This window comes from Dreissena polymorpha, chromosome 3 (genome assembly GCF_020536995.1).
Source record: "Dreissena polymorpha isolate Duluth1 chromosome 3, UMN_Dpol_1.0, whole genome shotgun sequence".
Classification (NCBI taxonomy): domain Eukaryota; kingdom Metazoa; phylum Mollusca; class Bivalvia; order Myida; family Dreissenidae; genus Dreissena; species Dreissena polymorpha.
The window spans coordinates 10,669,185-10,682,113 of record NC_068357.1 but is presented as its reverse complement, the minus strand read 5'-3'; the positions used below and the strand labels follow the sequence as shown (position 1 = coordinate 10,682,113).

General features: G+C 33.0%; 3 long non-coding RNA genes across 3 annotated transcripts in view; 2 read left to right on the top strand and 1 right to left on the bottom strand.

The window, feature by feature from the left end:
- Window positions 1–12,929, top strand: part of LOC127873526 (uncharacterized) — a 28,119-nt gene that overhangs the window by 6,287 nt on the left and 8,903 nt on the right. The gene's annotated exons all lie outside the window — the stretch shown is intronic.
- On the top strand, window positions 2,300–3,870 carry LOC127873527 (uncharacterized). The gene is made up of 3 exons (XR_008046219.1): window positions 2,300–2,374; window positions 3,324–3,395; window positions 3,725–3,870. It is a non-coding gene; the product is annotated as an uncharacterized LOC127873527 (long non-coding RNA).
- Window positions 3,293–5,521, bottom strand: LOC127871002 (uncharacterized). Its single transcript, XR_008045038.1, has 3 exons — window positions 5,387–5,521; window positions 4,232–4,290; window positions 3,293–3,943 (listed from the first exon to the last, which is right to left on the bottom strand). It is a non-coding gene; the product is annotated as an uncharacterized LOC127871002 (long non-coding RNA).

The following is a 12,929-nucleotide window of genomic DNA, read 5'->3' as shown; positions in this document are numbered from 1 at the left end:
TTAAGTTTCATCTGAGTTGCAAGAATACTACTAGTATATTTTCATTACAACGGATAAGTATTGATTATTTTCTCAAACAAATATGTGCATGTATTGTTGGTTTTCTTTTTCCAAAAACATTTTTTTAATGTGTGTTTCCGTGAAGATTTAAAGGGGCCTTTTCACAGATTTTTGGCATATTTTGAAGTTTGTCATTAAATGCTTTATATTGATAAATGTAAACATTGGATCTTAAAAGCTCCAGTAAAAAATCAAGAATAAAATTTAAAAAAGGAAAAAAAAGAAGCCTTTATCAGGGCTCGAACCAGTGACCCCCGGAATCCTTGAATTAGTCTGAAGTAAAAACCCATTAGCCCTCTCGGCTATTCTGCCGGGTATACACAGCTTAAGTATTGTATACCTTATATAAGCAATCTTCTTAGTTTCGTTAATTTAAACGACAACAACAGAACTCTCCAAATTATTCAATCGTTTCGCGTTGCAACGCTTTATAATTTTTAGGTTTTCAAATCGTCAAAAGATACATATAATGGCTATATTGGAATATGGTAAATGTTCAGTAATACTGTTTCCTCACAAATATCATAACTTAAACGAAAATTTGCGAATCTGAAACAACTTTTTTCAATTTTGTCAATTTACCAAACCGTGAAAAGATCAGGTTTCTGGAGAAACCATGGCGCAATATTTGGTCGTTAATTACCTGTGCAGATGTTAATATCTTAGATTATGAAAATTTTAATTAACCTCTGATAAGTTATCTTAGTGTGTTCTAATAATACAACATCTGAGACGTTATCTGAGTGGATTCCGAAAATGTAGGGATCCGCGAGTCACGTTACTTATCATTTGGTCATCATGAACTATTAAGGGCAACATTACTTATCGATATTTATTTCATGGAGGTTTGCCTTTTTTTTTTAAAACGTTTCTTATTTATTTAATGTCGTACATACCTGGATAAATGTTCTTGGCATGTCGTTTGAATCATTCGTATTATTTTAATACACTAATGAACAACTCTTTACTAAACATATTTCGCCTGTTATTTCCTTTTTCATGAAAGAAGATGTTTTGTTAAAATATGGGTAAGGAGAATGAGACTAATTGAATGAGTTCTGCATTGTTTCGTTTCCGTGTAAAGCCTGTTAGTACGATCGTACATCATCAGATGAAACATTGTTTGGTTAACTCTAATACACATTTCACAATCACATTGTGTACATTTATTGCGTTGTCTGAATCTGTTGTCGAATACCCTTGCGTTTTCCTTTTAAGAAGCCATCGTAATAGATTATTGTTCCATTTGCTCGTATAATTTAATCAGCACAGAGTATTCGGAGTGGTCTGATTTTGTTTAATGTCATATGAGAATCAAGAGTGTGTTTGTGTGATGTTTGTAAATGCATGTTCATATGTTTTAACAAACATTCATTAGTAGAAAATCATTCAAAACAACAATAGTTACTGCATAAATTAAGCATTATTTTCTGTTTTGTCAAAACATATACTATTTATGTTTTCCATCAATTATCTTGTAATATTTTATACCGATTGTATTTTGTTGGTGTTTTTTAATATACAAATGTCTTCAATTCTTGATATGTTCATTTCAGTAAAATATGTATTCATATACTTATTCAAGAATATATTCTTTTGCACGTTCAAACCTTTAAACATATCTCCAAACGTTTAAACAGTACAATGATAATCACTGCAACACTCGAATACTTAACATGACATAATATAGGAGATTCATAATGTTGTGTGTTACTTAAAACAAACGCGCATATAGTATCGTTAACTTAAATTAACAGTCGGTTTCAATTCACTGCTTTTAAATTTGAAATGCTATTTATTTTCTATTGTCAAAACAATCTTTATACAAACATTACATATATTTATTTTACACATTTATTCACATGTTATTCCTAAGATGCGTTGCGCAAATCGGGAATATTTACTTCACGACGCGAGGCTCTATTGTCAACAGAAAAACATGTATCTGGAGGCCGTTTTATCAACATATCTTAGCGTGATCTTACGTAAGATTCGTAGAATTTTGTCGTACGCTTATCGTAAGTACTGCGAACCGTTTTATCAAAGAAATCGCAGCTAAGATGTCGTAAGATTTGTGCTTAAAGCTACGACTGGGTAAACATGGCGGCCGCACGAGCTTGTGACGTTGGTAAACCTAGAGAGATGAGAATGTTTCGAGAAAGAAAGGATTTAGCGATCTCCGTGATAGAAATATTGATACTATTGGACGTGTTTATGTTTGATAACGTTAAATATATTCGTTATGTCATTCTCTGCATTAAGCGTCCAAGGGAAATGAAATTTGTGATGTTTGGATAACTAAATCGTTAAATAGGTAAGTATTTGGTCATCTTTGTTCAATTTTTATCAAAACAAATGTTTTGTGGTTTCTTTTGAAGTAAAACACTTCATTTGTCATTAAATATTGAATGTTAACGGGTGAACTAGAATTCGGATATTTCACATTTCGGACGCTGCTATACAAGTTAGTTGCAAGTCTCAACATTAACCTAAAAACCAACTTGCCCTTCCGGGCAAGTTTTTAGAAGATCTACTTGCCCTGAACGTAAAGCCACTTGCCCAAACATGAAATATCACATTAACTGTAAACCTCATTTTTTAATAAAGATCAAATTGATACACCACAAAACCTTTTTTATTTTTGCACATTTAACAAAATGATTACAGCAATTAAAGTCTAAATTTAATGCTCTTTGTTCTTTTTTGCACTTGCCTGGGCGGACAACTAGATAATAAAATAACTTGCCCGGACCCAACTTTTACTTGCCAGGGGCAATAGGACAACTGTTAATGTTGAGCCCTGTAGTTGTTGACGCAATATACTTTCTGATATACCTTTTGCGCATAAAGTTTTGAAGTTTTTTTTCTATCTAATGAATAATAAATAATGCACTGTATAATGTCTGCAATATCTGCCCCAACGATTATAAGTCATAAACTGTGCAATCCCAACATTATCAATGTTCTGTCAAAATTAGATTTATGAATTGTTCAGTAATATATACAGCAGCTGATCAACATAAATCTCACACTGCACGGTGAGATGCAAGGTAGCAAATGTATTTTCTGATCGAGTTACGCTCTTGCCCAATGGCAAAGTTATTTTAATGACCCTGTATCACACTGTACAATGTCACTTGTCAGTCAGAAGTGGCTTAACTAATAGTGTTAAATCATAAAACATGTGAATTAAATAGATGCCCCAATCATTCAACAAAATAAGTGAAACACATTTCACATAGTAAAGTATAGTTTATTTGCAGGTTCATTGAGATTGTGTCAAAATGGCTTGGGTCAACACACATGACGCCTCTGTCTTTGTCCGTGGTTTGAAGGTATGACAATAAATAATGTGCTTCTATGGATATACCATTAGAGGGACTATGGCTAGTGAAGGAGACACATGTAGTTAAAAAACATACAGATACAGATTTTAAAGTTGCTTTCATATGCACGTGCATGTGTTGATAAAAATGGATGCTGTAGATTATTGCAAATTTTGTTTTATAAATTTATTTCTTTACCCATTTTAGTCTTAAATTTAATTAATATCTGAAGATGTTCATCAATTAAATAAAATGCATAATAATCATAAGTATTGATAATAAATTGGATATTGTAATTAAATCACTAGTTAATATTAATTGTTATTCTCTATCGACAGGTGTCTACATAAAACTGGAGGTTGTTTATTCACGAGACTCGATGAGTGCTGTCAAGCAGTGGCTGCATAAATGGGCCTGCACAACTTCTGCATAGATAAGCAGGTGCCACTGCCTGAACAACTTACTAAGCCACAGGAAGTGGATGACGTTGTGCACAGTCCGATACAGGGTTTTCTCCAACAACTCTACAGCTAGGGAACAATGCAGTGGAACACTATCTGAAAATGAAATACATTTTATGTGAATACAATTTGTATTTGTAAGGCAAGTGATGAAATAAAAGGTTAACATTGTAACATAAAAAGATGTGGTTTCTGTTTGTTCTTTAAAGAGCATGTACTGTGTATACTGCACATCAGACGAGGTTCTGCTGGAACTAATAGTTTCATATAAAATATTCTTGAGATTGAATTGTATCATTTATGTTAAGATGGATTGTTGATACATTATTACACATTCATGATCGTACACTTCATAAGTTAATCTTTAATTTTCATGGAACTCACATCTTTTTTTCTTACTGGCTCATCTGACTGGGCCTCACATGCGCTGTTTCGCGAATTTCCTATAATGATTATATATGAATTAATATGACTCGTAAAATAACATAAGTAATCAAATATGTTATTTTAGCTTATGTATACTCGCTAATTTATTTTCTGCAAGTCCATGTAAAACAAGAGGGCCATGGTGGCCTTGAATCGCTCACCTGACTAACCAATGCCAACCCAGATTTCATCAAGATAAACATTCTGACCAAATTTCATAAAGATTGGATGAAAACTGTGACCTCTACTGTCTACACAAACAAATTGTTGACGGACACACGCACACGCACGCACCCACATACGGACGCCGGACATCACACGGTCACATAAGCTCACCATGTCACTTCGTGACAGGTGAGCTAAAAAACAATATTTTTTTTGTATTTACTATAAAGAAAAATTATATTCAGTTGATTTTTACAATTGGTATTGTGATATGTGATTATTAATAATTAATAACCTTTTGTTTAAATAACATGTATTAAATAAATCACAATAATAACTTAAGATATGAGTCGCGCTCTGAGAAAATGGGGTTTAATGCATGTGCGTGAAGTGTTGTCCCAGATTTGCCTGTGCAGTCCGCACAGGCCAATCAGGGACAACACTTTCCGCTTTTATTATATGTTTCGTTTTAAGAAAGACTCTTATTAGCAAAAATCCAGTTTAGGCAGAAAATTGTCTCTGATTAGCCTGTGCGGACTGCACATGCTAATCTGGTATGATACTTTATGCACATGCGTCAAACCCCCTTTTCACAGAGCGGGACTCATATGTAAGTAAACGCAATGTTTTTGTTTTGGTATTTGCGAAATTACTTGTATCTAACGATAAATATGCATTAATAAATATGGAAATCGATCTTTATGAGGTGTCATACATACAAACATGTACATTCAATGACAAAGATATTTTGATGTTATGCATTTATTACAATGTGAAATGTATCTGTAACCAAGTAACTTTAGAAATAACGATCTTTATGTCACAAAATTAATTTGTGATTATGATAACTTTGTTAAACCTTATTTATTTTATGTGTTTTGTAACATTGACACACCTACACGAATAAATGTGCTAATTTTATACTGTGTACTTGCTTAATTATCTTACCAACTTTGTTCAACTGATGTGATGGACGAGATCTCATCATTCACACATGGTTGTTGTTGTGCGTCTGAAAAGAAAGTACATAGTGTTCAAATTCAAACATTCCACAGTTGAACGAAAAAAGTGATGAATGGATACCAAATACCTAAATATAAGATATAATTATGGTAAATATATGTCAGAATATGTTAAAAAATATTTACATACATGAACTGGACTGGAATGTGTCAATAGAAAACAGCAAACACACAATAAACAACAATGATTATTCCTAATGATTATTCCGTGCAAATTCATTATAAATGTTTTTATGTATAATTCGAAGTACAAAATTAACCTTTTGCTCCCAGTTTAACTTTCATTTTTAAAATCTTACAAGTGACTGACATTGTGAATTTTTTATAATCATTTTGTGGTAAGAGTAAGTCAGTAAGTAAGGGTCATGAGATTTCATTAGTTAATATACCTTAACGTCCGTCCATTTCTTGATAACTTTGTCTATCTTGGGTCTACACAATCAAATGCTGTTCACTCTTTGTGTTTACAATTGAAAATTAATTTAAAAGCTATGTACACTTGGTAATAAAGTAAAGTCTATGCCAAAATAAATATACAGTAGGCATCCGTATATACTATCGCAGTGGTGTAGTGGATGAGGTGTCCGCCTAGCAATCGGGTGTTCGTGGGTTCGCTCCCTACTCAGGGAACATCTCATTATCTCCTCCATAGACACCAAGTACTAGTTTTTCCCAGGAAACGGACTCGACAGTGTCCATATATGCCTATATAGGCCTTCCTGTAATAGTCAGCTATTGACTGTAGGAAGTACGAAGTAGAAGAAGAAGTACGAAAACAAATATGTAGCAAAAGAAGCGGAATTGTGTAAGATGAGAATGTTACTTGAAAAGGCAAACATAAAAAATAAATTGTTGTCTTCAAATGTGGGGCATAGAAATAATGTATTGATTGATACTCCAATACTCTTCTGCCAAAAACATTAGATGTAAACACACAATAACGATTTGTCATTTTAAAAGCTGACAGTTCCAGACGCGGGAAAATATGATTTCGTTATAACAGTACTTGCAACTAGAATTTAGAAAATAAATACATAAAATAAATGCATAAAACATTTTGATTCTTTGGTGTAAAATAACGATATGAATTTAATAAAAATAAAAACTCAAAGATGTGAGTTCCATGAAAATTAAAGATTAACTTATGAAGTGTACGATCATGAATGTGTAATAATGTATCAACAATCCATCTTAACATAAATGATACAATTCATTCTCAAGAATTTTTAATATGAAATTATTAGTTCCAAGAGAACCTCGTCTGATGTGCAGTATACACAGTACATGCTCTTTAAAGAACAAACAGAAACCACATCTCTTTGTTACAATGTTAACCTTTTATTTCATCACTTGTCTTACAAATACAAATTGTATTCACATAAAATGTATTTCATTTTCAGATAGTGTTCCACTGCATTGTTCCCTTGCTGTAGATTTGTTGGAGAAAACCCTGTATTGTTAGGTTACAAAGATAAATAAATAAAGGAGTAGAATTATTTTCACTTTGTTATAATATAAAGGAAACATGTAATCATCGTACGCATTGCATAACTGAATATTGTAAAAAGTGTGTCCTTAATGAAAAAAATCCAGAAAAGAACGTTAGAAATTGTCAATACCCACACTTTTACAAAGATGTTGACCACACTTGACCGAAATGCAGCAGCTCATAGACAAGAAATCATTAACTTATTAAGTTATTATGTATCATTAGCAGAAACATAATGACCATCTTTCATCAACAAAGAGTCAAATATTGAATATATATAACTGAACACATGTCGCCGAACATAGACAGACCACAATGACTCACCTTTAGCACTTCGTGAACATGTGAGCATAAAACAGCAACTACATAAATAAGTTAATGATGTGTTGTCCATATAAGCTGCATTTTGGTCCTGTTGTTAACTGTGCACAATGTCATCCACTTCCTGTGCCTCAGTAAGTTGTTCAGGCAGCGGCACCTGCTAATCTATGCATAAGTTGTGCAGGCGCATTCATGCAGCCACTGCTTGACAGCACTCATCGAGTCTCATGAGTAAACAACCGCCAGTTTTAGGTAGACACCTGTCGATAGACGATAGAGAATAACAATCAATATTAACTAGTGATTTAATTACAATATCCAATTTATTATCAATACTAATGATTATTATGCATTTTATTTAACTGATGAACATCTTCAGATATTAATTAAATTTAAGACTAAAAATGGTAAAGAAATAAATTCATAAAACAAAATTTGCAATAACCTTGGCATCCATTTTTATCAACACATGCACGTGCATATGAAAGCAACTTTAAAACCTGTATCAAATGGTTTTTAACTATGGTACATGTGTCTCCTTCACTGATGCCCCCATGTCACGTTGAAGAACACAAACAAGTCCATCAGTCATTAAAAGACAAATTTCTTCAGTACAAACAACTTGTGTATATATGCTCAAAAACTCGAAAACAAATAACAAAACAAATTTAATTACACATTTTTGTACAGCTACAATTCGTCAACACATTAAGGTCATTCAGCAGTTGCTGTTATGCAAAATCCATATACAGATGAACAGACAGACACAAAGAACGAACAGGTGCAATGCTTGAGGCTTCCCACGGTGTACGTTTACTAAATTGTTATGATGCAGATGTGACGATTACAATTATGCTCTAAAGAGTATTAAAGGCATAAAGCTTCACACTTTTTATCCAATATTTTGTGGGGAGATTGATTTTGTGCCTATTAAATGGTGTCTTATGTTGATTAACTGAATGTGTTTAACTGTTTTGAACTAAATAAACATACATGTAGTAAGTTAACATACCTAAATCTACTCTTTGGCAGTCCAAAAGCCCTCTCAACCACAATAAACTTGACTGGGCATTGTTGTACCTATTGTTGATAGCCGGAGTCCCCCAGTAGGTGTCCCTTGTGGTTTTCTTCCAGGAAAGTCTAATAACAAATTTATAATAAGCTAAGTTTAACTTGGAACAATCATTGGTTAAACGGTTTATGAAGGTAGCTATAGGATGCTCGCAAGCTTAACGCAATCTTAAATTCATTTAAATTATTAATTTAACATTGATATGCATATTTTATGTGTTGATACAGTGTGTACACACATACAGAAATATAATTGAATCTTTTATGTTGTTGAAAGAAATTAAACGTAAAATGATGTATGCACATTAAACACATTATATTTTAGTAATGTGCAATGCATTAAAATGATTGATGTAAAAACTAAAATATTTGCATAATCATAACAGTAGTATTCTACTTTTTCCTAGCCAATACTAGCCATAGTCCCTCTAATGGTATATCCATAAAAGCACATTATTTATTGTCATACCTTCAAACCACGGACAAAGACAGAGGCGTCATTTGTGTTGACCCAAGCCATTTTGACACAATGTCAATGAACCTGCAAATAAACTATACTTAAATATGTGAAATGTGTTTCACTAACTTTGTTGAATGATTGGGGCATCTATTTAATTCACATGTTTTATGATTTAACACTATTAGTTAAGCCACTTCTGACTGACAAGTGACATTGTACAGTGTGATACAGGGTCATTAAAATAACTTTGCCATTGGACAAGAGTGTAACTCGCTCAGAATATAACTTTGCTACCTTGCATCTCACCGTGCAGTGTGAGATTTATGTTGATCAGCTGCTGTATATATTACTGAACAATTCATAAATCTAATTTTGACAGAACATTGATAATGTTGGGATTGCACAGTTTATGACTTATAATCGTTGGGGCAGATATTGCAGACATTATACAGTGCATTATTTATTATTCATTAGATAGAAAAAAAACTTCAAAACTTTATGCGCAAAAGGTATTTCAGACAGTATATTGCGTCGACAACTAACTTGTATAGCAGGGTCCGAAATGTGAATTATCCGAATTATAGATCACCCGTTAACATTCAATGTTTAATGACAAATGAACTGTTTTACTTCAAAAGAAACCATAAAACATTCGTTTTGATTAAATTGAACAAAGATGACTAAATACTTACCTATTTAACGAATTAATTATCCAAACATCACAAATTTCATTTCCCTTGGACGTTTAATGCAGAGAATGACATAACGAATATATTCAACGTTATCAAACATAAACACGTCTAATAGTATCAATATTTCTATCACGGAGATCGCTAAATCCTTATTTTCTCGAAACATTCTCATCTCTCTAGGTTTACCAACGTCACAAGCTCGTGCGGCCGCCATGTTTACCCAGTCGTAGCTTTAAGCACAAATCTTACGACATCTTAGCTGCGATTTCTTTGATAAAACGGTTCGCAGTACTTACGATAAGCGTACGACAAAATTCTACGAATCTTACGTAAGATCACGCTAAGATATGTTGATAAAACGGCCTCCTGATCCTTGTATTGACTTTATTTAACCTTATCTTAGAAAATAAAACAAACATTTGGACTGTTGAATAGACCAACATAGAAAAAACAAATTTTATTTCAATCGTATATACATTCTCCTTTAAGGCACTCACATTTGATTACGATGTTGTTATTTTGATACGTTTTTACATGTGTTTTGTGATCGTTTCTTGGCTAAGAGCGAGATTTGTCAGATCTTTTAAAACCGTTTCAACCTCCTGTTGATAACAAGAGCTTTGAATTGACTATTCGAAGGATGTGACCACAGGTTTCATCATTAATTTATGTTTTGGTCATATTGTGCATTGTCTTGTTTTGCATAGCAAATCGGTCGTTACAGGGCTCAACATTAACAGTTGTCCTATTGCCTCTGGCAAGTAAAAGTTAGGTCCGGGCAAGTTATTTTATAATCAAGTTGTCCGTTCAGGCAAGTGCAAAAAAGAACAAAGAGCATTAAATTTAGACTTTAATTAGACTTTAAATGCTGTAATCATTTTGTTAAATGTGCAAAAATAAAAAAAGGTTTTGTGGTGTATCATTTTGATCTTTATTAAAAAATTTGAGGTTCACAGTTAATGTTATATTTTATGTTTGGGCAAGTGACTTTACGTTCAGGGCAAGTAGATTTTCTAAGTACTTGCCCGGCAGGGCAAGTTTGTTTTTAGGTTAATGTTGAGCCCTGCCGTTAGTCTTTAAAAAAAGATAAGCGGAAAATAAGTTCTCTCCTGACAAAGTGTTTGGAGTTTGTTTATTCCATGTATCGACAATGGCAACTTTCTGCGATTTCACTGTTTGCCACCAAGGAACTACAACGCTGGAGTTTTACCTCGGGAGTTATTTTAGTCTTGTTTTTCAAACATGCGTAGAATGGGACATAAATCCCGCTGTCTTGTTTCAACACTATGAAAGGTAGATAATCCGTTTGTCGGTGAACATGAACTCGAGTAACTCACCTTCTAAGAGTAAACAAACGATGTTTTCTGTAATAATGTTTATTATATATAAGCAAAACCGCATTCGTTTTCTTACCAGTGCGATATTGTTTAATGTATTTAAAAAAAAAATCATACGATCAGTTTTCTTTAAATTCAAGATTTTTAGTGTACGTTTAGAAGATGTTATGGTGTTTTGAGTGAGTCTAGATGTATGCGAAGACCATAAGACAAAATATTATAATATATTATTTAAAACTTCACAGAACAAAGGTGTGACGACGTATGAAACAAACATCTGGCAGTATCGTTCCTAGATCGAACGATCATCTCTAGTCAAAAGCTGGTAACAACGACAAAACTGAAATGGTATTCCTATGGTATGACAACCATATGCAATTTCAGATTTTGTATTGGGAACTTATTTCCTCCATATGTATTCATTTCTCTCAGCTGGAAGATGCGATGGAGAATACAAACCAACCAACGATGTTACCGTTTTGCCGTTTCACTTGGAAGTTAAATATTCATTTGTGTGTATACAAATATGACAAGCTTTTCACATTGTGACATTTAGACTTGTTGACGTGTGACGAAGTTATGTATAGCGACAATAAACATAAATGAACAGATTTCATAAAATACAATTATTGTAGCGATCTTTGTAGCAAACCTTTTATTATCTGCGCAACATATGACAGATGTATCGTTAATCTCCTGATATTCCGATTATACTGGTGCATTAAATCGCCATTGACAACGCCTAGTTTTTATAAAAAATATCTCTCGAATTCCAAACATTTGGACGAAAATGTGACCTTGGTTGTTATTTAATTCTTGTTTCTACTATTTGACCCAGTGTCCTTTTTACCTTGCTGGAAACAGTTTTCGAAAAGTAGACGAGCTTGTTTTTAGATAAACGTACTGACAATTTTGCATAAATAAACCACGAAATAACACACGTAATTATGACTATGGCTCTTTTCTCTAAATAATTCGTCATCGCACATGTAAACATTGTACATTGAAGATTAAATAGGATCGAATGGTTCAAGTGCTATAATTTGACCAAGTGTCGTTCATGTATATCAATATTATCTACACTGAACATAACTTGGCTTGTAAATATTTCCTTCCTAAGTTTTGTTTGGACATGTAATAATTGATAATAAAGCTGCTAGCATTCGCTATTTATTCATTATATAAATATATTAAATTCTAAATAGTGTATACGCTGATATTTGATATGTTTACTTTACTAGGGGTTCCATTTCAAGTATTCTTCTCAGATAGGCTTCACAGAGTTATTCCATGATTTTTCAAGAATTTAATTCATCGCCTTTTTAAGGGCTGAATTGTGTGTTAGTTTCGTTTCATGAAAAGATGCAAACCTTGACACAACGTATTAACATGATGTATGCGTACTTACATGTCGTGTCTAATTATCTCTCTGTGGGACAGCTGTGTGAAAAAAATGCTATTTGTTGACATTTTGAATAACTGTATTGAAGTAACCATATCATATAACTAACCCATGAATATTTCAAAAGGGTTCCCCGTTAGCGTGGGAATCTCTTCAATTAGACTTAACTGAGCTATTGTAACAAGTTGATCTGATATATAGTCTCAATATACTTAACCAAAATAGTGTGTATTAATTATCTAACCCATGCCTCATCCTGTCAATTAACCAACGACAAAAGGCTACCCATTTATAAAACTATCAAGCGATTATATGTCGCAGTTGGATAATCGCGATAAAACTTGAAGTTATGTTTTGCTTTGTTTTTGTCGGGTGAGCACTAATCATGAATGTTACTCAGTGCTTTCTTTTAACGTTGTTAAATACAAACACATTAAACCTGTTTAGTTTAAAGTCAGGATAAGGCATGATGGACTAAAACAGTAAAAACAATTTGCTGTCTCGACAAAACCCTATGCGCTTGTAATTTACCATGCAAACACTTTGCATACTACGCTGACCCCACGATGTTCTACTATCTGCTTATTACTATAAAAGTCCTACAAACAAAACATGCTTTAAATATAATTAAATGGTTATTCGAAATGAGTATAAAATTGCTATTGTATCGTTGCAAACCATATATGGGCATATATGA